Raw genomic sequence first — 27,331 nt, forward strand, 5'->3', positions numbered from 1 at the left:
TGTAGGGTTCTCATAGATAATGTTGAGTTTCAGCTGCTTTTAGGTACTGCAGACATGTTTTCATCAGGGCATTCCAGCAGACTAGGGTAATGGGCTACCTCCCTTCTTTCGGCCAAATGTATGCCCCGAAAATGATTTTTCTTTAGGCGTTCACAGTAAACTACTGGGGCTAGGACAATAATGTCAGAAATACTTCTATAACCCAGTTCCAAATATTAAAGGCGTACTCAGCCCAACCCACAACCATGCCTTCAGAAACCTGTTATCAATTATTTATAGTACAGAGGAATCAGTGTATCCCCAAATTTCAGCTCCATATCTCGCAACTGTAACGGTCTTTGCTCCTTATAAATGTAGTAATGAACTCAATGACTGCCTCCCTATTCTTCGTTTACTTATAATAACTGTGGCTGCTGCCTGCCTTGAAACTGCAGCTGCTTTTTCCCTTTGCTGCTTCCAAGACAATTTAGAATCATACCGAATTCACAGATAATCAAAATAGCTTACTTATTCTAAAATATCACTATTCACCGAGAAGGGGCATTTTAACTCAATCCTTGGTTCAAGTATCATAAGTTTAGTCTTAGAAACATTCATTGTTAAGTGTTTCACATCACAATAATCAAGGAAGAACGTAAACAATTTCGGCACAGAAAGGTCGGTAGGACAAAGTAAAACTGCGTTGTCTGCATATAAATCAGGTATAACTGTGTTACCATGAGTGATATTGTCATTGCCTGGCACCGGCGCGCGGCGCTAGGACCAGGCGAGAGGAGAGGTTATGGAGGGAGGAAGCGGAAGGGCAGAGCGCCGAGGAGGCGCGAGTTAGTTTGAAGAAGTACGAGAATAAAGAAGGTTGTGACCATACCTTCTCTTGCCTGGGCTCCTTCCTTCTCAAGACATGACAACTGTCGACGAAGGCTGGGACCCGATCCCGGTCTGGAGACAATCGCTGCAGCGGTGAGTCAGGGCCTGCCAGCTGATGCCTGTGCGTGCGCTCCCTTAGGCATATAACGCTGGCTGCAAGCGGGATTGCACCCGTGAAGAGGTCGCATTAAGCCTAAAAACCTGATACTACTTCTCAGTGAATGCTGCCTCATCACGCCCAGAGCAAGTCCCTGACTGCCTGCCTGCCTGCCTACAATTCCAGTACTGGCTCGGCCCACAGCCTCGTGCACATGTGTCCCACTCGGTGGCCATATTAGAGTCAGGCCATACAGCCACAAACCCTGCAAATACCACGGCGGCCATCTTAAAACCAAGCAAAGCTCCACACACCCTTGCAGCTCCGGACGCACGCCCTACAGCAACCGCTGAACCCCAGAGATTGTCAACAATCCACATTTACATAGCAGCATGTCAGTGGCACCAGACACATCGAAAAATGCACAACCTGGTCAAGTAATGCTAGGCTTATCCTTTCTACGTCCCCCAGAACCTCTAGCCCTCACGTCTGGCAGTGGCATGGGTCCAAGATGGAAAAGCTGGCTAGAAGACTTCGAACACTTCACGATGGGGTCGCAGGTCACTGACCCCAAACAGCAACTCATTGCCCTGTGCAATCTGATAGGCAAAGACGTCAGACAAGTCATAAAAGAACTACCACCAGCCACTGCAACCTCCTATCAATACTTGAGAGAGGCACTGAACAGAAAATTCCTTCACAAACGAAATCTGGACTATGAACGGTACACCTTCAATCTGGCGTCACAAGAAACAGATGAGCCAATGGGTGACTTCATCACACGGCTCAAACGATTAGCTCGCTACGGCAAATTTGCCAACTTCAACACGGAAGATGCACTCCGCCTACGAATTATAGCTAAAGAAACACTACACACTTCACAACATTGAAGAGCTGACGCGAAGAAATGACCAAGCCGAAGACCATGCGAAAAAGATGGAAGCTGGAAAGACCGAAAAATGAGGACAAGCCTTCTGACTTCACTCTCAAGCAGACACGCGGCGCTCGTCAGACCACAGAAAGCCCCCTAAGCCCGCCAGCCAAACCTGCAGCGAGAGCAAGAATAGCAGTTACAGGAAACAACAATTGCACTGCTACCGTTGCGGAAGTCCAAATCACAAGGCCTCGCAGAACGGGGAGGAAGGGTGGGCCGTGAAGGAATCTACGACTAGAATCGTCTCTACCAGATGCATCGTTATCGAAGGTAAGTAACTCATACATCTGATAGAGAATACTAGCCGCAGATTCCTTCACGTAGAATAGATACCCTAGCAGTACCCAAGGGGAAGGAGGGTCTGCGAGCGGACCCCACCCACCGGGGCATAACAAAGGGCTGCATGGGGTCCGAGTCTGAAATCCGGACGAGGAGCCCCGTCCCCCAGGCAAAGGGAAACCACCGACAGCAGCAGGCCACCAACCCCAAGGGGGGAGGAGGGGGGGGGGGGCAGAAGAGAAGAAGACAGCCTGTCCTCACTCAGCAGAGGAAACTAGGCAAGGCGCAAAGAGGCCAAACACCCCACGCTCACGTGAGGCAACAAAACCTCTGCCCAAGGCCAAGGTGAGGAAAGGAGCACCGAAGGAGAAGAGCAACCTAGAGACTCCAAGGAGAAGAGGTAGAGCAAAGGCAATCCCAGACAGGATGGCGCCGGCAGCAAGAAGCAGGCAGAAGCCGAAAAGGGGAACTCAAGGTCACCCGGGAAGAATCGTCCAACACCCCGCAGGGACAAACTGCGCCCGCAAGAGGGTCCAGAAGCCAGGGACCATCCCCCCCACAGGGAGAAGAGGGAGAACCGAGTGCAAGGCCCACTGGAAGCAGCAGAGAAGGCAGGATGAGAGTGCCACTAAAGCCCCAAGAAGGCACAACGGTGCAGAAAGAAAAAGAGGGCGGCACTGGCAAGCTCCGCCAGATGCCAGGGACACCACAGAACGAAACACTCAAGCAAAAAGGCGAAGAAGAAGGTTGCATCCGCAACATACCATAAGGCCACGAAGAGCAGAAGCCCGTAGGTGACCACAACTCCCCAGCACATACCAGGGCTATATAACAGCCAGCCCTGCCCCACATAGGGCATATCATATCCCAAGACATGGGAACCTCTTAGGAAGAAACTTCTGCAGCAGAGGACAACATAAAAAGACCTGCGGCAAAAAAACCCGCAGGAGGCCTATCAAGCAGCCAGAAAGGAAACGCAGAAGGCCCAATCTCAGGCCCAGCATGGTGTAAAAAACCCAAAGGAAAAACACACAGTCAAAAAGGGCTGGCCAGCAGCCAACAGAGCCACAACCTCAGTCAGACAACCGGGGTGACCCGCCCCAATGGAAGAACAGCTCCAAGAACCAGAGCAACACGCAGGTCACTGAGGAGGAGAAGAAGGAGGGGGAGGAGGAGGAGAACGAAGCCCCGCCAAGAACCTCTGGATGGCTGAGTCCGCAGGGGCATTGAACAAAAGAGCACCATCGAAGGGAAGGTCCACCAGCCGTTCTTGAACATTCTCCGGGAACACACTGTCCCGAAGCCAGGCATGGCGACGAAGGGCAACCTAAGAAGCCATGGCACGGCCCAGCACCTCCGAGATGTCCAGAGCGGAGCAAAGGATAAACGCCGCCAGCTCCCGACCATCCAAGACATGGTGCCTCAAATCCACACAGGCACCCTCTTGAGAAGCGGTAGACATAAGGGACTCGGCCGAATCCCACAAGCAAGAAGTGGCCCTAGCCAAAACACACAGTGTGTTAAGGGCCCGCAGAGCCGCACTGGTCGAGGCAAATATATTGCGCCCCCAGGAGTCCAGCCAGCGGGCCTCCCGTGACGGGGGAGACAACAGCAGCGGAAAAGCAGGAAAGGCAGACTGCAAAAGGGGGCCTGTGGTCGAAGGGTGAAGAGAAAGGCACACCAGATCACGCAGTGCCGGATGGTGGAGGTGCAGAAGGTGCTGGGGCACCAGGTCCCCCGTGGCAGGACGGCCCTAAGTCCCCAAGAGAGAAGAGTGGAGTGAACCTTCGAAGGGAAGCAACAGTTCCCTACCACCAGAGCCCTGATGGAGAACCTCCAGAAGATGATCTGTGGGGAAATGGGTAGCTGGATACCCCATACGCAAAATTCCCACAGCCGTGGAAACAGCACGGGCAAAAGCCGCACCTGCCTCCATCGGGCCCCACGGAGGGGAAAGCAGCTCCTCGTTAGGTGACGGCTGCAAGCTAAGGCGGCCATCCCCCAAGCCAACTGGAGGAAGGAAGGACCAAGGCCGGAAGGAAGGAAGGAAGAGGGACCGAGGAGTGGGGGATCTGCGGCTCCTCCGGCGAAGACTGCGGTCGTGGAGACGGCGAGGAGCCGCCTTTTGACAATGTGAGGGAAAAAGCCATGACACGGCAGCCCGTCTCCGACGAGGATGACACCAGCAACCACTGAACCTCTAGAGAAGAGGAGGCGTCTGAAGACGAGTCAACAACCCGACGCCGGCCCGGCGCCAAAGAGTCCGCAACCTGAGGCAGGACACTGTTGCCAACCGGCGCTGCAGGAGACGCCGGGACGACCTCCGACACAGCACACGGTGCAGGAGACCGGAGCTGGACCGGAGCTGAGGTGGCGAAGGGGTGGCGCCGACCTGACCTCCGATGAGGCAGGCGCCTGTGCTGAGGGACGAGAAGGGCCCGGGGGAGGGTCGAGGAGACCCCCGCCAGCTGCGACTCGTGGCAGGGCGAGATGGGCCCTCCGCCGACCCCTGTGGCACTGCCAGGGCCAGCAGCTGCCTGCGCCATAGCGGCATCACCTCAGCCTTGGACAAGGCCACCGCTTGTCCTGAGGACCAAGGGGGACTCGGGAGAGAAGGGCCCTCCGCGACCCCTGTGGTTCTGCCAGCAACCGCTGGTGCCGTGGCGGTGTCACCTCGGGCTCAGACAAGGCCATTGCCCGTCCCAAGGACCGAGAGGGGCTCGGGGGAGCCCGTGCACACTGCAAGGGATTCGCTGATGTCCCAGGAGGGGAAGGAGGAGGATGTGAAGCCAGCGAGGCCGGCCAAGCCACCGCATGTGTCTCCATCTGGGCTCTGGTCACCCCCATGCCAGGAAACGGCAGATAAGGGGATGACACACGGGGCCGCACCACCCGCTGAGAGCCCACGCCCCCGACAGGCCAGAACCCGACCCTCGGGGAAAAACTGCAACACTTACCAAGAGGTGAGTGGCGCACTTGCGACCTGGGAGAAGATTGAAGTCGGCGAGGGAAGCCACGGGTCCGAGAACCCTCCTCAGGGGCCGGGCGAGATGACAACGTCGACCTGGACACATGAGCTGAAAGAAGCTTCATCTGCTGGCACGCCTCACAATCAGTGTAGTCGTGGTGCTCCCCCAAACACCACATACAGATGGGGTGAGGATCCGTTGCTGACATGAGGTGGCCACACGACGAACAAGTTTTAAAGCCCAAAGGCATTCGCACACTGTTCCCACACACGCAGCAATAGCAGAAGGGAAAGGCCTAAACAGGCCCAGAGCACAAACCGGATCCTCGTTGCACGCGGAAAAGGAAAACACTGACGTAGGCGCACCGGGGTGGGACTTATGTGACCTCGCTGACGTCACATGCACAGACGACGCCTGGGCGAAGTCGCGTGATGCCGTCCCCCCCGGCGCGCAGGGATGCTGGGCAAAAAGTTTTCCGGATCCAGTCTCACGCCTAGGGATAATTCTACGTGAAGGAATCTGCGGCTAGTAGTCTCTATCAGATGTGTTTTTTGGAAATGCTATAGTAATAGCAGCCTATTTAGCTTCTGTTTGAATGTGTGTGAAATGTGTGCACAATGTGTATTTTGTTGCCTTGTGTGTAATTTTCTTTTGTTTTCTTTTCTAGTGTCATATTGTTGGTGCTTCCTGTGTCTGTGCAGAGTAGATGCTGGTGAGTGTAGCAGTCTCTGGGAAGAGAATGGTATTGTTTTCAGCATATAGGGCTTTGTGTGCTTTGTATTGATTGACTTTACCTTGCAACTGTTATATGGCAGTAATTTTTCTTTTGTTTTATAAATCCGCACTTTATTACTTTTTTTACACTGTGTTGGGTGTTGTTGACTCGTTTGTCAAGTTACTGTTCTAACTAAGGATTATGGCGAGCCGCAGGATGAGCACTCATCAAGTTGTTGGTTTACTTTTTGAGTCTTCTTCTGACCATGATTATGAGACTGACTGCATCTGAGGCAAAGGAGGACGGCCAGGATTCTAGCAGTGAATTGTCTGTCTGAGAGGAATCATCTGAGGATGAAGCCACTCTCAGTGTGGATGAAGTGCTGCTTTTAGAGGATGACACTGGTGTGCCAATAGTGCAGCAACAGGTTTCTGGATTGCAGCCTGGGGCTGCAAGGCTTCCTATTGGAAGGGCTGATCTCTGGGTTGACCCAAACATTGTGCAACCAGTGTTGCCTGCCTTTAGTGGTGTTGCAGGGCATAGAGTGAACTGTGAATTATTTTTGCCTATACATTTTTTTCAGTTGTTTCAGGATGATGTATTTTTGGATGAGATTTTTAAGCAGACTAATCTGTATGCTGAACAGTGTTTGAGAGGCAACAGTGTCAGACTTAAGCTCCACTCTAGAGCTACCCATGGGCTCCCACACATCTGGATGAGCTGAAGAAGTTCTTGGGTTTAACTTTTTTGATCGGCATGATAAGGTAACCGTTGCTGTCTTCATATTGGTCTACTGATCTCTCAATGGCAATGGCTAGATTTCCTGCAACCATGAGCCGTAATAGGTATTTGCATGTTCTTGGGATGTTGCATTTTATTGATAATGATTTAGTGTTGCCACAAGATCTCCCCGATTGTAACCGTCTTTTTAAGGTTTGCCCTGTCCTTGATCACTTGGTTGATTGATTTTCAGAGATCTATGTGCAAGGGAAAAAATAACTGTTGATGAGTCTTTGGTCCTGTTCAAGAGCCGACTAGGTTTTGGGCAGTATATTCCTAGCAAGAGGGCATGTTATGGAATTAGGATGCATATGCTGTCTGATAGTAGTACTGAATATGTCTATAATTTCAGGGTCTACACTCGTAGGGATTCCAGTATTGACCCCCCTGGTTGTCAGTCCACTTTTGGAGTTACAGAAAAAATTGTGTGGGATCTTGGTATGGGACTCTTTAACAAAGGTCACCATTTTTAGGTAGATAACTTTTACACTGGTGTGCTATTGTTCAGGCAATGGTTCAAAGTGGACACTGTTGCTTATAGCATAATCTGCTCTAACCGTAAAGGTTACCCAAAAGAGCATGTTTGTACGTAAACTTGAGAAGGGACTTGGCAGTGCCTTGCGTAGCGATGAACTTCTAGCTCTGAAATTGTCCGACCAGAGAGATGTCTGTATGCTGACTACCATGTATGATGAAAGAACGGCACCTGTGGCTGTGGGGTCAGGTTGCTGAAGTGTGCAAACCTGTGTGTATTTTAGACTACAATAAGCACTTGGGTTGTGTAGATTGAGTAGATCAGAGGTTGGAACCTTAAACTACTGTTCGTAAATCATACATTTGGTATAAGAAGTTGGCTATCTATCTATTCCATTTAGCACCCTTCAATGCTTTTGTTGTATTAAAGTATTGCTCTCCAGAGTCAAAGATGACATTTGTTCAGTTTCAGCAGTCTCTGATAGGCAGCCTTGTTGTAGTGGAACAGGCAAGAGTTCCTAGAGAAGCAGTGTGGGAGGATGTGGCTAGATTGAAAGATCACCACTTACCTGATCACATGCTCTTCCCACAGTGGAAAAAAATATTCCCCCTAAGAAAAGTGGAGTCTGTGCTTGAAGAGGTATCTGGAAGGAAAGTCGTATGGTCTGCCCAGATTGTCCTTCTAATCATGGGCTGTGTGTGCTCACATATTTTAAATTGAACCACACGGAATGGAGTTTTTGGTTGCAACCATGAGGGTAAAAGTAAACTGGCTGGTCTATATCATTTGATATATATATATTTTTTTTAACTGTGTTTATTATTTTCACATTCAAGGCACATATCTTTCTGACATATCGATACAAATACATATAAACCATTTCTTGACAGTAATGCAAATGATAACACTTGGTTTTGTAAAGTCCTACATCCGGCCTTTGGCTTACACCTGTCCCCACACTGCAGCTCCAGCTCTTCTCCACTTTCATCATCTAAGTCCTCTTCCGCTTCGGGGGGTTCACAAATGTTTCCCCTATATTTATTCCATGCCCCCCATATCGTGGTCCACTTCCCTGGACAGCCCCGATTTATAAACACCGCTTTCTCTGCCACCATAGCCAAATCGAGATCTCCACACCATGCGGCCAGTGACGGTGTTTCTTGCCCCCCCCACTTTTGTGCAATGTTACGCTTTGCCACCACTATTCCCAGTGTTGCCCAAGCCTGTGCGGGGCGCGTGAGGTCATTTGGCTCCCATATGTTTAAGATGCATCTTCGAGGCTCGGGCGTCAATGATACTGCCACCACTTGCGATATGGTCCTCATCACTTTTACCCAATACTCCACTATCTTGGGGCAGTCCCATAAGGTATGAAGGAAGGTGCCCTCCTCCCCGCAGCGCCTCAGGCAGTACGGATGCGACGCCGACCCTATTGTGCATAAGATGCTTCTAGTATAGTAAGTTCTATGTAAGATTTTTAGTTGCACCAGTTGTAGCCTGGATGGTATCCCCACCTCCCGCAGTGATGCCAACGCTGCCCGCCACTCATGTTCCTCGAAGTCGCCCACCTCTCGCTCCCATTTTTCCCTGAGCACCGCATGAGGGTCGGGGAGGTTGTTAACTAGCTTTTTATATGTGAAAGAAATGGCGCGCTTATACATACAATCTGTCAGAAGCCTGTCCTCCAAGGGGGTGGCCTCCGGGACCTTCGTGCCAGGTGGTATGGCCGCCTGCAGCGCATGTCGAATCTGGAGGTATCTAAAGTGTTCAGTGGGCGCCAGGTCAAATTGCGCCCTGAGATGCTCAAATGTGGCGATCCCTCCCTTGTGCCATAAATCACCCACTGTTGATATTCCAATTGCATCCCACTTGTCAAAGCCCTTGCACTGCTCCAAGCTACCCAGCCGTCGGGTCACCCACAGTGGGGTGAGCTGTGTTATTTGTCCTGCCCATCCTAGCTTTCTGTGCGCTTTATGCCAGATGTTTACCGTCTGTTGAGTGGGTCCGAGCAGCCGTGGTGTACGCTGTTTGTTATAAAGTGCCAACATCATGCCCTCCTTCCCGAACCCGTATCTATCTGCTTTATAAGCGGGATTCGTCTGCGGAGCATGCACCCATTGATTAATGACTTTCAAGTGCGCCGCCCAGTAATAGAGCTGGATATTCGGTAGCGTAATGCCCCCATCAAACCACCCGCTATTTAGCTTGCGTTGCGCTATGCGTGCCGGTTTGTTCCTCCACAATAGCCCCGTGACCTGAGCCGTAATGCGTTTAAAGTACGAGGGTGGCACCGGGTACGGCGCGTTTTCGAGGGCATATAGGAATCGAGGCAGTGCCATCATCTTAAAAAGGGCTGCCTTCCCCAGCAGCGTTAGGGGGAGAGTCCCCCAGTGGGCGGCGTCTCTTCTAAGGCGCTCCAGGGGTGGCAGGAGATTGTGCTTAAGAAATTCATCGGGATCCGCTGTAATATAGATTCCCAAATATCGAAAGCCCGACGTGGAGAATTGCAGTGGGCAATCTCCCGGCAGCTACGGCGGCGGGCCCCGCAGCACAAAGAGTATTGATTTGGACCAATTAATAGTGTACCCTAATGCGCAACCAAATTGTTCACATACATTGAGAAGTACCAGGATGGAGCGTCTGGGTGAGGCCAGGTAAAGCAGAATATCATCCGCATAGAGCGATATGCGATCTTCCCAGTCCGCTGTCCATCGCAGTCCGCGTATCTGCGGATCCCTCCTGATCCATGCCGCCAGTGGCTCAAGCACCAGCGCAAACAGCAACGGGGACAGCAGACAACCCTGACGCGTGCCCCGAGACAGTGGGAAGTCCTTGGAGATATGGCCGTTAGCTGCCACGTGGGCCAGCGGCTCTGTGTAGAGTAGGCGTACCCACGCACAAAACCGTGGGCCAAATCCCAGATGCGCGAGCACCGCAAATAGGAAGGGCCACTCCACCATATCGAATGCCATACGGGCGTCCAGTGAGAGGATAACTGCCGGTTCCTGAAGATAAGGCACTCGTGCCAATCATTTGATATTTTTTGTTCATTTTCACGGTTGGCATTAGTGTGATGTATTTAGTTAAAGCTGTTGTGTCTGCAATTATACTTTTGTGTCTAATGCCAATTGGTTTATGTATATAAAATGTGATGGTGGTGTGCGTGGACTGGTGCTTGGCTGGCGGTGTGCGTGGACTGGCGCCAGGCTGGCAGTGTGTGTGGACCGGCGCTTGGCTGGCGGTATGCGTGGACTGGCACTTGGCTGGTGGTGTGCGTGGACTGGCACAAGGCTGGCAGTGTGTGTGGACTGGTGCTTGGCTAGCTGTGTGTGAGTAGTGACTTGCTGCTGGTCACTACGCACCCTGCTAGCCATAAGCCAGTGCACACATTCTGTCAACCACCAGCCGGTTGTGATTGCCGTGTCAGTCAAGTGGACGTATGAAAGTGATGGGCCCTTGAATGGCACAGTCAGTTGATGTGAGTGTTGTAATGTGCTGGGCCCGCAGCTGGTCAGTGTGAATGGTCTTGTATGTGTCATGTATGAAATGTGTGTGAATGCCTGTAAAGAGGTTAATGCCATGTTGCAGTTTTACAGCTCACGAGCTGTGAGTTATTGGTTCAGGATTTCGACCTTTCAGTTATTAACAGCGCACTTCATTTTTGTGAAATCTCATTAATAAAAGTTTATGCTCTGAACCTTCAATCACCCATGTGACAAATCCAATCAGTACGTGTGTGTACTTGAGCAATAGATGAGTGTGAAGTAATATGTATCTTTTCTGTCTTTCTATGCCAGGGTGTACATTGTCTCTACATTGCCTGTTGATGTGAGTGTTGTAATGGGCCCGCAGCTGGCAGTGTGAATAGTCTTGTGTGTGTCACTTATGAAAGGTGTGTGAATGGCCTGTAAAGCGGTTGGTGCCTTGACGCAGTTTTACAGTTCACGAGCTGTGAGTCATTAGCTCCGTTTTTAGAACTTTCAGTTATTAACAGTGTTTTTCACTTTTGTGAAATCTATTGTTAAAGAATATATACATTTTGAGCCTTTTACCTACCCTCGTGCCAAATCCAACCAGTGTGTGTTTGTACTTGAGGAATAGATGGATGGGAAGTAATGCTTGTCTTTTTTGTCTTTCTCTGCCAAGGTGTACTTGTCTCTAGGAAAAATCTACCAATTCTAGTTATTTTTATAAACTAAACCCCCAGGGAAGTACATGGTGGTGTGCCTCTCTTGGATCTCAACAAGTTTTCTAAAAATGCTACCTCACTTGTGAGGATGGCCCAAGTTCCCGCGACAGGGAAGGGCCCAAAACATATTGTGGAGGCATAAAAAATTATCGATCACAAAACGACCAGGGGGCCACCTGCGTTTTTGGCCAGACTCGACGGTCATGTTGGGAAACCTACCATACCAGACATTTCTGAAAACTAGACTACTGGGGGAGTCCAGGGAGGTGTGGCTTGAATGGATCCATCCTTGTTGTCTTACCCAGAATCCCCTGCAAACCGAAAAAGTTTGCTAAAACAAAATAAAATTTTCCTCACATTTCTGTGTAGAAAAGTTGTGGAATCACTGGGCTGACAAATTTCCTATCACTCAGCGTTCCGCTAGGTCTCCTGATAAAATTGGTACCTCACTTGTGTGGCTGGTCCAAGTGCCTGCTACAGGAAAGAGACAAAACGTATTCTGGAGACATCAGAATTATCTATCACAAAACAACCTGATTTTGCAAGGGGGGGCACCTGCGCTTTTGGTCCCGGGCTCGGCGGCCATCTAGGGAAACCTACCAAACCCAGACATTTCTGAAAACTAGAAACCCGGAGGAGTCCAAAGATGTGTGGCTTGTGTGGATCCCCTGACATTTTCTTACCCAGAATCCCCAGCAAAACCTCAAATGTATCTTTAAAAAGATGTGATTCCACATTTCTGTGTGGAATCACTGTGCAAGCACAAATTTCCTACCACCTGGTGCTCCCCTTGGTCTCCCAAGTAAAATGATACCTCACTTGTGGGGGTGGGCAAAAACTTTGAGATTGAGGGGAAAGCACAGCAAGTTCTAAGCGCTATATGAACAAGTTACTTACATTCGGTAACGCTATATCTGTAAGAAACATAGGTTAGTTGGGAGTGCACATCAAATAGGTCAAGACTAAATTCAAGTCCCACTGAGGAATAACAAAGGGAATAGGAGGAAAGAGATGAGTAATGCCTTTTAAGAAACGATTTACAACCGGGGACTTGAAGAGAGAAGGCTGATCAGAAAGCCTTAGAAAGGCAGAAATGGCCGAAAGATAGCTCTTGATGGTGCCCAGAGCAGAGCCCTGCTGGGCCAAAGAAAGGAGGAACAAGAGAACCTCTGAAAGGGGGGCAGAAAGGGGATCCACAGACTGTGCTGTGCACCATGCCACAAATTTGTACCATTATCAGGCGTATACCATCTTAGTGGAAGGATGGATGCCTGGCTGCCAAGATTACGTCACCCTCTTCGGGAGGCAAGTCAAATGACGTCAACTACTGCCGCTCAATCTCCATGCAAGGAGGTGGAGACTGGACAGGTTCGGGTGGAGGACCGTCCCCTGCTGCTGCGACAGAAGATCCTCCAGAAGAGGCAGTCTGATCGGAGGATCGATGGCCATGTTGAGCAGCTCGAGATACCAGACTCTTCGTGTCCAATCTGGAGAAACAAGAATGACTTGGGCCTGGTCGCACTTGATCTTCTTCAGCACTCTGTGCAGAAGTGGCATAGGCGGAAAGGCGTATAGAAGACCGCATCTCCACTCGTGACAAAAAGCGTCGCCTAGCGAGTGCCACCTTGGAGATTCCAACGCGCAGAATTGCTGACATTGCGCGTTCTCTCCGGTGTCGAATAGATCTAACCAAGGTTCTCCCCACTGCTGAAAGAGACCTTGCACCACCTCCGAGTGAAGACGCCATTTGTGATCCATCACGCACCTGCGGCTGAGTTCGTCCGCCCTGGCATTCAGAGAACCTGCCAGGCGTTGAACCACCAGGGATATGCCCTGATGTTCCAGCCGTGTCCAGAGGTGGAGGGCCACCTGACATATGGTCCATGACCCCAGCTCACCTTGTTTGTTGCAGTACCACATTGAGGTGGTGTTGTCCGTGAACACCTGCACCACTCTTCCCCGAACAGAGGGAAGGAAGGTTTTGAGTGCACGACGGATCGCCCGAAGCTCCAGAAGGTTGATATGGAGCCCGGACTCTGCCGGAGAACAGAGGCCTCTGATCTCCGCCTCTCCCATGTGGCCGCCCCATCCCAGAAGGGATGCGTCTGTCACCACTGTGTGTTCTGGTTGGGGAAGGGAGAGGGATCTGCCATTGACCCAATCCTGATTCCCCTGATGCTGCACCCACTGGAACTTCAGGTCCCACTGCAGAGCCCGCATATGCCACCTGGCATGATCGACCAGCAGGATGTAGGAGGCCATGAGGCCCAGCAGCCTCAGGGTCATCCTGACCGAAACCCGATATAGAGGCTGAAAGATCGGAATCATAGCCCGAATATCCCGGACTCGCTGTTCAGGAGGATAAACCTGAAACTGTGTTGTGTCCAGAACCACTCCGATGAAGAGCAGCTTCTGAGAAGGGGTCAGGTGTGACTTCGGCACATTGATGGAGAACCCCAGCGAATGCAGGAGGTTGGCCGTAGTCTGGAGGTGGGAGACAACAGCCTGGGGAGAGCCTGCCTTCAACAGCCAGTCGTTGAGATAGGGGAAGACTGGAACCCCTGATCTGCGCAGATGAGCTGCGACCACCGCCATCACTTTTGTGAACACCCGAGGGGCACTGGTGAGGCCGAAGTGGAGCACAGTAAACTGAAAATGCTCCTGACCCACCGTGAACCGCAGGTAACGCCAGTGGGCCAGCAGGACGGGGATGTGAAAATAAGTGTCCTGCAAGTCCAACGCTACCATCCAGTCTCCAGGGTCTAGGGCAGCCAGAACCTGAGCTACGGTGAGCATCTTGAACCTCTCCTTCCGGAGGAAGGCGTTGACGCTCCTGAGGTCCAAGATAGGGCATAGGCCCCCTTTGCCCTTCTTGGGAACCAGAAAGTAGTGGGAATAACAACCACGGCCTACTTCTGGACCAGGAACGCGCTCGATGGCCCCTTTGGCCAAGAGCCGCAACTTCCTCCCGTAGAAGATTCAAGTGATCCCCCGACATGCGGTGGCACTGCGGTGGCATAGCTGGAGGGGTTGTCTCGAAGGGGAGGGAGTAGCCCCTTCGGATGATTTGCAGCACCCACCTGTCCGAAGTGATGAAACGCCAGTGGAGCAGGTGATGGCGAACTCTGCCGCCCACTGGCGTGGAATGGGCCTGAAAGCACGGACTAGGAAGGCTTTGAGGCGGACGCCGCTGGGGTGGATGTGGATGGACCGGCACATTGACCCCCTGTACCGCCTCGGCGGAATCCACGTCCGCGTGGAGGATGGTTCTGCGGCCTGTGGCTAGGCGGACGTGAGGGGGCACCCCTTCCTTGGCCAAGAAAGGGGCGAAAAGCGGAAGTTTGCGGGCACGGGCCGAGAGACCCAAGGACTTGGCCGTAGCCCTGGAGTCCTTAAAGCGCTCCAGCGCAATGTCCGCTTTGTCGCCAAAGAGGCGATTGCCATCAAAGGGCATGTCCATGAGGGTGCTCTGGACATCCCTGGAAAAAGACGTGGACCGCAACCAGGCGTAACGACGAAGCGCCACCGTGGACGACATTGCCCTGTCAAGTGAGTCCGTCGTGTCCAAACCACATCGGATGGCATACCGTGCTGCGTCCCGTCCATCGGCAAGAGCCTGGGCGAGCCGTGTCCGGGCCTCCTCCGGGCACAGGGGCAGCACGTCCTCCACCGTATCCCACAGAGGGTGGGAGTAACGGTCCAAGAGACAAGCGGTGTTTATCGATCGCAGCCCTAAACTAAGGGAGGAGAACAGCTTTTTGCCAAACTGCTCCAGTCTCTTGGATTCCCGATCCGGGGGAGCGGACGGGAAGGAGGTCTGGGAAGTAGAGGCCTGGATAACCAGGCTCTCAGGGGTGGGGTGTTGGGACAGAAAACTGGGGTCTCCCGGTGCAGGGCGGTCGGGCCACGTTCCAATCTACAGGAGGTACTGTGGAGGGCTTGGACCAAGTGCCCTTGAGAACGTCCATCAGTGCTTTGCTAAACGGCAGCAGAGGCTCCGAGGAGCTTGCTGATGGTTGTAGCACTTCAGTGAGGAGGTTAGTCCTCACGGCCACAGTAGGTAGCTCCAGCCCGAGGGCTTCGGCCGCCTTACGCAACGCCACAGAAAAGGTAGCAACTTCCTCTGAAGAGAGGAGGGATGAAGCCAGTGTCAGGGGAGGTGTCAAGGCCACTGGCATCCCCCAGCTCATCTGCCCAGTCCTGTGATAACTGGCCTTGGGGGGCCAGAGGGTCATCAGACCCCTCCCAGTCGCCACCGTCATCCGATTCCTGATAAACAGGGGGAATGATCGGAGCCGGGCGGAAGATGAAATGGTCACCCATCGGCGTCGGATGCGGCGCAGGGCCCGGACCGGGGCTGAACTGGGGAACGGAGTCGTCCGGAGACGGCGCCGGGGGCCGAACCGGTGTCAACGCCGGCGGAGGAGGCGTCGTGAGGTCGACCGGCATCGACTGAGATCCAGGCCTGGATCCCACGGGAACCTGCGGCGTCGGGACCGAAGTCAATGACGGCGCCGGGGCCGGAGCCGCCGGCTTGCTATGCCTCCCAGTCGACCCTGCGGGGCCTGAAGGTGCGCCGGCAGGCATCAACGGCAGAGCCAGGCCCCTCATGGCCGAGAGGAAGGCACTGATCTCCGCCAGAGTCGTGTCAGTCCCAGGGACCGGCGGGTATGGGGACGGACGCGGCTCCTGCGGCTCCGACGGAGCCGCGGGGGTGGTACCACCCGGACCCTCGACCGAGTCGCGTGACCGGCAAGGGGAGTCCGAAGAGCGATGTCGCCTCTTGGACTTCTTACTATGCTTCGACTTACCCGAAGACTTGGAACCCGACGAGCAGTGGTGGTGGCTGCGGCTCCGCGACTGGTTCTTGGACCTCCTCCTGGACCGGGACCTTGAACGGCGCGGAGCAGAGTTTCGGAGCTCGAGAAGCTTGCGGGACCGCTTCCGCCTAGCCTTCGAGGTCAAGGCCTGGGAGTCGAGGCACGACTCCGCGTCGTGGTCGGCCCCAAGGCAGTAAAGGCACCGGCGATGGTGGTCCGTTACCGACAGTCGGTGACAGGAGTCACAGGCTTTAAAACCAGGCATCCTACCGGCACCAGTTCAAGTCGATGAGTAGACAAAAGAGTGCAAAAAGTTTTAGTCAAAAAGTGACTAAAGGGGTAAGCTCCTCCCGGATCGGCGCTGTCTGGCGCAGAAAAAAGAAGAACTGACATCAGCGCGCGAGGGCGGCGTCTAAGTACTTCGACGACGTCATTCCAGCGCACGACGCCGCCGACAGACGCGGAGCCGCAGACGACACCTAGCGACGCGCAAGGGGTATTGCTGACGAAAAATCTAACGGATCCAGCCTGACGCCTGGGGATATTCTAAGGTGAGGAATCTAACTAACGTGTTTCTTTCAGATTATTATATACTATTCACCATCACCGAATAATTTAGAACACCAGGGGGGAGATTTACTAATCTTTTGCACCGTGTTTGCGTCACAAAAGTAAAGCAAAACAATGCAAAACTTTTTTTGTAATTTACTTTCCAGCGCTAAACTTGTTTAGAGCTGGAAGTAACATAAAAGTAATGCGCTGCTTCACGTTACTTTCCGCCATGGGGCCGTACCAAGGGTGGTGCATGGGCGTTCCCATGCAACCACCCAAGGTTTCTCACGCTAAACCCAAGAAAATTGCGCCCTTTTCAACTAGGCGCAAGGAAGGAGAAATCCTTCCTTTTCCGACTTTGCATGCGTGCACTGTGCAGCACGCATACAAAATGGGAAAAGCTTTCCCTTGTGTCGAGCATAGTATTTTGTACAGGAAGGATACCCTTCCTGTACAAAACCTATGCTGGACTCATGCACACACCCTAGCGCGGCGGCGGTAAAGTGTGTGCATGGCGAAGAGCAGCTGTAATCATGTATTTGAAGATATGGCGCTTCCCTGCTCTTTCCCTTTCGCACAACGCAGCACAGCCTCGCGGGGGGCTGCGCTGCATTGCGTGACTTTTTTGTAAATCTCCCCCAGAAGACTATCCAGCCTCCATCACGCAAACACTACGTTTACAAACATCCAGCTGTTTGAGATCCAGTAATGGTAACTCTAATATAACAGGTGCATCTAATATTTTCTGTGTGCATATGCTCCATTGTTCACAATTGTTGCAGCAAAACCAATACATTTAGGGGTATACACACAAAGAGAATGTTACTTTTTTTGACGTTCCGGTGGCACAATGCCCTGCTGCATTTTTACAAAGCGCCGCTAACCTCTTCCATGCCATGGACATAATGATTACGTCCTCAGCAGCGGTGCTGCGGTGCAGAGGACGTAACCATTACCTCCTGACACTGGACTATCAGGTAAGCGCTGGCACTCCCTCTGTGGGCCTCCCACCTACATTCTCTCCCAGGGATGGCAGCGGAACCACTTCCACTGCCATCCCCAATCCCTCCCCCCTCAGCAATGTAATGACGTTGGCGCAACGTCATCATAGGCTGCCGGGGATGTGGTGAAAGCTGTTTGCTTCCAGCGTGTCCAGAAATATGGCGCTTGTAGGGTAAGTCCTTCTCTGAGGGGGGATTGGGAAAACAGACACAGGAGGATAGGAAAGAGTTCTTCCTTTCCCCCTGTGCCTGTTTTGAATGGACTCCTGCGCCCTCTTGGACAAGGGTCATTCCCCTGGGGGAATGTTTAGACATGTTTTGGCACCCCCTGGGGGCTCATTTGGCAATTTCTTTTGCCAATCAACCCCCCCCCCCCTTGCCCCCTGGGTTCTTAAACCCATTAGGCTCAAGGGATTACATGTTTCCGCATTTTGGGAGCGCCCCTAGGACCAGGGCCGCTACCCAAGGGGAAATATATTTTTTCAATGTTTCAGCCCACCCTGCAGCTAGATCAGCCATTTCTTTGGCCAATCTAGCCCCCTGAGGGGTGGTCGCAACCCACAAGAAGCCGGGAATTATTGTGTATAATTATTGCGGGAGTGATCTTGGCTAAGAGTCGCTTCCCCTTTTGAGGGTGAATTTTTTGGCCATTTCTGCCACCTTGGGGGCAGTTTGGCCTTATATTTTTAGGCCCATCTGCCACATGGGGGGCAGAAGCCACTAGAGCACCAGGTATTTTATTGTATATGGCACAAAGTGTTTTGGGGAGTGGCCCCTTAGGCAAGGGTTGTTCCTTTTTGGATGTGAATATTTTGGCATTTCTTTTTAATTTTTTTTTTTTTTTTTAATTTCTTATTGAGCGCAACTGTCACATATACTGCATATATTTTTAGGCCCATCTTCCCCCAAGGGGGGCAGATGCCATTAGACCAACTGCGAAGGTTTGTGTGTGAAATGTAGTTCGGCTGATGGCCTGCGTGTTTTGTCATCTTTGTGGTCGTAATGTTTTTTTTCTCTTTGCTATTTTAGTGCAAAGCTTTTGTTTCACTTTGGTGTAACTTGTGCTTGCGGTTTCGGAACTGGCAGAGCTGCAGTTTGGGTAGTTGCAAGTGTTTGGTAAGGAAACTTTTTTTATACTGTTTACTCCAAATGAGTATCAATGGCTTGCATTAATGTACAAGTTACTTACCTTCGGTAACGATGTATCTGGTAGAGACGATTCTAGCCGCAGATTCCTTCACGTAGAATTATCCCCAGGCGTGAGACTGGATCCGGAAAACTTTTTGCCCAGCATCCCTGCGCGTCGGGGGGGATGGCATCACGCGACTCCGCCCAGGCGTCGTCCGCGCACGTGACGTCAGCGAGGTCACATAAGTCCCACCCCGACGCGCCTATGTCAGTTTTCTTCTGAGAACTTTTCCGCGCCACAACGCGGAGCCAGCAGACAAAACTGTGAGAGTATAGGAACAGTGTGCGAAAGAGCAGAAAAAGGAATGGTGAGGAACAACACCATGAAGAGCAGTGCCCAGCACTGCAGTACCCAAAGGCAGGGAAAGAATAAAGAACAGGGCAGCAACCCTGCCAGTACAGAGACAGCCCTCCCCCCCCGGAGACAAGGGACATATGTAAAAATGTCACAATAAGATGCAACAGGACTACAACCCCAACCAAAGACAAGGAAGGGGAACCAGTCTGGGACACACAGGGAATGACAAAGCGCCAAGACATCCCAAATACAGTGTGACAAACCCCATCAGGAACAAGGGCAGAGGCACAGCCAAAAGATCCCAATCTCAAGGATCGCAAAGAGCCAGAAGTACCAACAAACCTATCCTCCCATGTGACAACGGGAGGAAAAAGGGGCAGCCTGACAGAAAGAGGGAAAGAATGTACCTAGAGAAGACACAGCCACCCACAGGGAAGCGAGTGCAAAAGACCAAATCACAAGCCCTCGCAGAACGGGGAGGAAGGGCGGGCCGTGAAGGAATCTGCGACTAGAATCGTCTCTACCAGATGCATCGTTATCGAAGGTAAGTAACTCGTACATCTGATAGAGAATACTAGCCGCAGATTCCTTCACGTAGAATAGATACCCTAGCAATACCCAAGTGGAAGGAGGGTCTGCGAGCAGACCCCACCCACCGGGGCATAACAGAGGGCCGCACGGGGACCGAGTCTGAAAACCGGACGAGGAGCCCCGTCCCCCAGGCAAAGGGAAACCACCGCCAGCAGCAGGCCACCAGCCCCAAGGGGGTGGGGAGTGGGGGGGGGTTGGGAAAAGAAGAGAAGAAGACAGCCTGTCCTCACTCAGCAGAGGAAACTAGGCAAGGCGCAAAGAGGCCAAACACCCCACGCCCACGTGAGGCAACAAAACCTCTGCCCAAGGCCAGGGTGAGGAAAGGAGCACCGAAGGAGAAGAGAAACCTAGAGACTCCAAGGAGAAGAGGTAGAGCAAAGGCAATCCCAGACAGGATGGTGCCGGCAGCAAGAAGCAGGCAGAAGCCGAAAAGGGGAACTCAAGGTCACCCAGGAAGAATCGTCCAACGCCCCGCAGGAACAAACTGCGCCCGCAAGAGGGTCCAGAAGTCAGGGACCATCCCCCCCACAGGGAGAAGAGGGAGAACCGAGTGCAAGGCCCACTGGAAGCAGCGAAGAAGGCAGGATGAGAGTGCCACTAAAGCCCCAAGAAGGCACAACGGTGCAGAAAGAAAAAGAGGGCGGCACTGGCAAGCTCCGCCAGATGCCAGGGACACCACAGAATGAAACACTCAAGCAAAAAGGCGAAGAAGAAGGTTGCATCCGCAACATACCATAAGGCCATGAAGAGCAGAAGCCCGTAGGCGACCACAACTCCCCAGTACATACCAGGGCTATATAACAGCCAACCCTGCCCCTCATAGGGCATGTCATATCCCAAGACATGGGAACCTCTTAGGAAGAAACTTCTGCAGCAGAGGACAACAAAAAAAGACCTGCGGCAAAAAAAAAACGCAGGAGGCCTATCAAGCAGCCAGAGAGGAAACGCAGAAGGCCCAATCTCAGGCCCAGCATGGTGTAAAAACCCAAAGGAAAAACACACAGTCAAAAAGGGCTGGCCAGCAGCCAACAGAACCACAACCTCAGCCAGATAACCGGGGTGACCCGCCCCAATGGAAGAACAGCTCCAAGAACCAGAGCAACACGCAGGTCACTGAGGAGGAGAAGAAGGAGGGGGAGGAGGAGGAGAACGAAGCCCCGCCAAGAACCTCTGGATGGCTGAGTCCGCAGGGGCATTGAACAAAAGAGCACCATCGAAGGGAAGGTCCACCAGCCATTCTTGAACATTCTCCGGGAACACACTGTCCCGAAGCCAGGCATGGCGACGAAGGGCAACCGAAGAAGCCATGGCACAGCCCAGCACCTCCGAGATGTCCAGAGCGGAGCAAAGGATAAACGCCGCCAGCTCCCGACCATCCAAGACATGGTGCCTCAAATCCACACAGGCACCCTCTTGAGAAGCGGTAGACATAAGGGACTCGGCCGAGTCCCACAAGCAAGAAGTGGCCCTAGCCAAAACACACAGTGTGTTAAGGGCCCGCAGAGCCGCACTGGTCGAGGCAAACATATTGCGCCCCCAGGAGTCCAGCCAGCGGGCCTCCCATGACGGGGGAAACAACAGCAGTGGAAAAGCAGGAAAGGCAGACTGCAAAAGGGGGCCTGTGGTCGAAGGGTGAAGAGAAAGGCACACCAGATCATGCGGTGCTGGATGGTGGAGGTGCAGAAGGTGCTGGGGCACCAGGTCCCCCGTGGCAGGATGGCCCTAAGTCCCCAAGAGAGAAGAGTGGAGTGAACCTTCGAAGGGAAGAAACAGTTCCGTACCACCAGAGCCCTGATGGAGAACCTCCAGAAGATGATCTGTGGGGAAATGGGTAGCTGGATCCCCAATACGCAAAATTCCCACAGCCGTGGAAACAGCACGGGCGAAAGCCGCACCTGCCTCCGTAGGGCCCCACGGAGGGGAAAGCAGCTCCTCGTTAGGTGACGGCTGCAAGCTAAGGCGGCCATCCCCCAAGCCAACTGGAGGAAGGAAGGGCCAAGGCCGGAAGGAAGGAAGGACCAAGGTCAGAAGGAAGGAAGGAAGAGGGACCGAGGAGTGGGGGACCTGCTGGTCCTCCGGCGAAGACCGCAGTCGTGGAGACGGCGAGGAGCCGCCTTTTGACGATGTCAGGGAAAAAGCCATGACACGGCGGCCCGTCTCCGACGAGGATGACACCAGCAACCACGAACCTCTGGAGAAGAGGAGGCGTCCGAAGACGAGTCAACAACCCGACGTCGGCCCGGCGCCAAAGTGTCCGCAACCTGAGGCAGGACACTGTTGCCAACCGGCGCCGCAGGAGACGCCGGGGCGACCTCCGACACAGCACACGGTGCAGGAGACCGGAGCTGAGGTGGCGAAGGGGTGGCGCCGACCTGACCTCCGATGAGGCAGCCGCCTGTGCTGAGGGACGAGAAGGGCCCGGGGGAGGGACGAGGAGACCCCCACCAGCCGCGACTCATGGCAGGGCGAGATGAGCCCTCCGCAGACCCCTGTGGCACCGCCAGGGCCAGCAGCTGCCTGCGCCATAGCGGCATCACCTCAGCCTTGGACAAGGCCACCGCTTGTCCTGAGGACCAAGGGGGGCTCGGGCGAGAAGGGCCCTCCGCGACCCCTGCGGTTCTGCCAGCAACTGCCGGTGCCGTGGCGGTGTCACCTCGGCCTCAGACAAGTCCGCCGCCCGTCCCAAGGACCAAGAGGGGCTCGGGGAGCCCGTGCACACTGCAAGGGATCCGCTGATGTCCTAGGAGGGGAAGGAGGAGAAGGAGAAGTCAGCGAGGCCGGCCAAGCCGCCGCATATGTCTCCATCTGGGCTCTGGTCGCCCCCACGCCAGGAAACGGCAGATAAGGGGACGACACATGGGGCCACACCACCTGAGAGCCTACGCCCCCGACAGGCCAGAACCCGACCCTCGGGGACAAACTGCGATACTTACCAAGAGGTGAGTGGCGCACTTGCGACCTGGGAGAAAAGTCGGCGAGGGAAGCCACAGGTCCGAGAACCCTCCTCAGGGGCCGGGTGAGATGACGACGCCGACCTGTACACACGAGCTGAAAGAAGCTTCCTCTGCTGGCACGCCTCACAATCAGTGGAGTTGTGGTGCTCCCCCAAACACCACATACAGATGGGGTGAGGATCCGTTGCCGACATGAGGTGGCCACACGACACACAAGTTTTAAAGCCCAAAGGCATTCGCACACTGTTCCCACACACGAAGCAATAGCAGAAGGGAAAGGCCTAAACAGGCCCAGAGCACAAACCGGCTCCTCGTTGCACGCGGAAAAGGAAAAAACTGACGTAGGCGCACCGGGGTGGGACTTATGTGACCTCGCTGACGTCACATGCGCAGACGACGCCTGGGCGGAGTCGCGTGATGCCGTCCCCCGGCGCGCAGGGATGCTGGGCAAAAAGTTTTCCGAATCCAGTCTCACGCCTGGGGATAATTCTACGTGAAGGAATCTGCGGCTAGTAGTCTCTATCAGATGTGTTTTTTGGAAATGCTATAGTAATAGCAGCCTATTTAGTTTCTGTTTGAATGTGTGTGAAATGTGTGCACAATGTGTATTTTGTTGCCTGTGTGTAATTTTCTTTTGTTTTCTTTTCTAGTGTCATATTGTTGGTGCTTCCTGTGTCTGTGCAGAGTGGATGTTGGTGAGTGTAGCAGTCTCTGGGAAGAGAATGGTATTGTTTTCAGCATATAGGGCTTTGTGTGCTTTGTATTGATTGACTTTACCTTGCAACTGTTATATGGCAGTAATTTTTCTTTTGTTTTATAAATCCGCACTTTGTTTATTACTTTTTTTACACAGTGTTGGGTGTTGTTGACTCGTTTGTCAAGTTACTTTTCTAACTAAGGATTATGGCGAGCCGCAGGATGAGCACTCATCAAGTTGTTGGTTTACTTTTTGAGTCTTCTTCTGACCATGATTATGAGACTGACTGCATCTGAGGCAAAGGAGGACGGCCAGGATTCTAGCAGTGAATTGTCTGTCTGAGATGAATAATCTGAGGATGAAGCCACTCTCAGTGTGGATGAAGTGCTGCTTTTAGAGGAAGACACTGGTGTGCCAATAGTGCAGCAACAGGTTTCTGGATTACAGCCTGGGGCTGCGAGGCTTCCTATTGGAAGGGCTGAACTCTGGGTTGACCCAAACATTGTGCAGCCAGTGTTGCCTGCCTTTAGTGGTGTTGCAGGGCATAGAGTGAATTGTGAATTATTTTTGCCTATACATTTTTTTCAGTTGTATCAGGATGATGTATTTTTGGATGAGATTTTTAAGCAGACTAATCTGTATACTGAACAGTATTTGAGAGGCAACAGTGTCAGACTTAAGCTCCACTCTAGAGCTACCCATGGGCTCCCACACATCTGGATGAGCTGAAGAAGTTCTTGGGTTTAACTTTTTTTGATCGGCCTGATATGGTAACCGTTGCTGTCTTCATATTGGTCTACTGATCTCTCAATGGCAATGGCTAGATTTCCTGCAACAATGAGCCGTAATAGGTATTTGCATGTTCTTGGGATGTTGCATTTTATTGATAATGATTTAGTGTTGCCACAAGATCTCCCCGATTGTAACCGTCTTTTTAAGGTTTGGCCTGTCCTTGATCACTTGGTTGATTGATTTTCAGAGATCTATGAGCAAGGGAAAAAATAACTGTTGATGAGTCTTTGGTCCTGTTCAAGAGCCGACTAGGTTTTGGGCAGTACATTCCTAGCAAGAGGGCATGTTATGGAATTAGGATGCATATGCTGTCTGATAGTAGTACTGGATATGTCTATATTTTCAGGGTCTACACTCGTAGGGATTGCAGTATTGACCCCCCCTGGTTGTCAGTCCACTTTTGGAGTTACAGAAAAAATTGTGTGGGATCTTGGTATGGGACTCTTTAACAAAGGTCACCATTTTTAGGTAGATAACTTTTACACTGGTGTGCTATTGTTCAGGCAATGGTTCAAAGTGGACACTGTTGCTTATAGCATAATCTGCTCTAACTGTAAAGGTTACCCAAAAGAGCATGTTTTTAAGTAAACTTGAGAAGGGACTTGGCAGTGCCTTGCGTAGCGATGAACTTCTAGCTCGGAAATTGTCCGACCAGAGAGATGTCTGTATGCTGACTACCATGTATGATGAAAGTACGTCACCTGTGGCTGTGGGGTCAGGTTGCTGAAGTGTGCAAACCTGTGTGTATTTTAGACTACAATAAGCACTTGGGTTGTGTAGATTGAGTAGATCAGAGGTTGGAACCTTAAACTACTGTTCGTAAATCATACATTTGGTATAAGAAGTTGGCTATCTATTTATTCCATTTAGCACCCTTCAATGCTTTTGTTGTATTAAAGTATTGTTCTCCAGAGTCAAAGATGACATTTGTTCAGTTTCAGCAGTCTCTGATAGGCAGCCTTGTTGTAGTGAAACAGGCAAGAGTTCCTAGAGAAGTAGTGTGGGAGGATGTGGCTAGATTGAAAGATCACCACTTACCTGATCACATGCTCTTCCCACGGTGGAAAAAAATATTCCCCCTAAGAAAAGTAGAGTCTGTGCCCGAAGAGGTATCTGGAAGGAAAGTCGTATGTACTGCCCAGATTGTCCTTCTAATCATGGGCTGTGTGTGCTCACATATTTTAAATTGAACCACACGGAATGGAGTTTTTGGTTGCAACCATGAGGGTAAAAGTAAACTGACTGGTCTATATCATTTGATATTTTTTGTTCATTTTCATGGTTGGCATCAGTGTGTTGTATTTAGTTAAAGCTGTTGTGTCTGCAATTATACTTTTGTGTCTAATGCCAATTGGTTTATGTATAAAAAATGTGATGGTGGTGTGCGTGGACTGGTGCTTGGCTGGCGGTGTGCGTGGACTGGCGCCAGGCTGGCAGTGTGTGGGGACTGGTGCTTGGCTGACGGTATGCGTGGACTGGCACTTGGCTGGTGGTGTGCGTGGACTGGCGCAAGGCTGGCAGTGTGTGTGGACTGGTGCTTGGCTGGTAGTGTGCGGGACTGGTGCTTGGCTAGCTGTGTGTGAGTAGTGACTTGCTGCTGGTCACTACGCACACTGCTAGCCATAAGCCAGTGCACACATTCTGTCAACCACCAGCCGGTTGTGATTGCCGTGTCAGTCAAGTGGACGTATGAAAGTGAAGGGCCCTTCAACGGCACAGTCAGTTGATGTGAGTGTTGTAATGTGCTGGGCCCGCAGCTGGCAGTGTGAATGGTCTTGTACATGTCACGTATGAAATGTGTGTGAATGCCTGTAAAGAGGTTAGTGCCATGTTGCAGTTTTACAGCTCACGAGCTGTGAGTTATTGGTTCAGGATTTCGACCTTTCAGTTATTAACAGCGCACTTCATTTTTGTGAAATCTCATTAATAAAAGTTTATGCTCTGAACCTTCAATCCCCCATGTGCCAAATCCAATCAGTACGTGTGTGTACTTGAGCAATAGATGAGTGTGAAGTAATATGTATCTTTTCTGTCTTTCTATGCCAGGGTGTACATTGTCTCTACATTGCCTGTTGATGTGAGTGTTGTAATGGGCCCGCAGCTGGCAGTGTGAATGGTCTTGTGTGTGTCACTTATGAAAGGTGTGTGAATGGCCTGTAAAGCGGTTGGTGCCTTGACGCAGTTTTACAGTTCACGAGCTGTGAGTCATTAGGTCCATTTTTAGAACTTTCAGTTATTAGCAGTGTTTTTCACTTTTGTGAAATCTATTGTTAAAGAATATATACATCTTGAGCCTTTTACCTACCCTCGTGCCAAATCCAACCAGTGTGTGTTTGTACTTGAGAAATAGATGGATGGGAAGTAATGCTTGTCTTATTTGTCTTTCTCTGCCAAGGTGTACTTGTCTCTAGGAAAAATCTACCAATTCTAGTTATTTTTGTAAACTAAAACCCCAGGGAAGTACATGGCGGTGTGCCTCTCTTGGATCTCAACAAGTTTGCTAAAAATGCTACCTCACTTGTGAGTGTGGCCCAAGTTCCCGCGACAGGGAAGGGCCCAAAACATATTGTGGAGGCATTAAAAATGATCGATCACAAAACGACCAGGGGGCCACCTGCGTTTTTGGCCGAACTCGACGGTCATGTAGGGAAACCTACCATAACAGACATTTCTGAAAACTAGAAACCCGGAGGAGTCCAAAGATGTGTTCCTACCACCTGGTGTTCCCCTCGGTCTCCCAAGTAAAATGATACCTCACTTGTGGGGGTGGGCAAAGGGCCTCAGACTGGGAAAGGCCAAAAACTTTGAGATTGAGGGGATAGCACAGCAAGTTCTAAGCGCTATATGAACAAGTTACTTACATTCGGTAACGATATATCTGTAAGAAACATAGGTTAGTTGTAGATTCCTTACCTCAGAATTACCTCTAGGTGTCAGACTGTATCCGGAACGTTTTTCGTCAGCAGTACCTCTGCGCGTCGGAAGGTGGCGTCAGTCGGCTCCGCATCTGTCATTGGCGTGGTGGTCGCCGGGATGATGTCGCAGTAGCTACTTAGACGCCGCCCTCGCACGCTGACATCAGATCTGTACATGACTTTCTGTGCCAGAAACGCCGAGCCATGCAAGACACTGC

At 51.9% G+C, this 27,331-nt stretch overlaps 1 long non-coding RNA gene across 1 annotated transcript; it reads left to right on the plus strand.

The window, feature by feature from the left end:
* Nucleotides 1-841: 841 nt before the first annotated feature.
* On the plus strand, nt 842-23,408 carry LOC146821118 (uncharacterized). The gene is made up of 4 exons (XR_014963106.1): nt 842-960; nt 5,814-5,858; nt 18,708-18,794; nt 23,360-23,408. It is a non-coding gene; the product is annotated as an uncharacterized LOC146821118 (long non-coding RNA).
* The last annotated feature ends 3,923 nt before the right edge of the window (nt 23,409-27,331 follow it).

Source organism: Triturus cristatus, chromosome 6 (assembly GCF_964204655.1).
Source record: "Triturus cristatus chromosome 6, aTriCri1.1, whole genome shotgun sequence".
Taxonomy (NCBI): domain Eukaryota; kingdom Metazoa; phylum Chordata; class Amphibia; order Caudata; family Salamandridae; genus Triturus; species Triturus cristatus.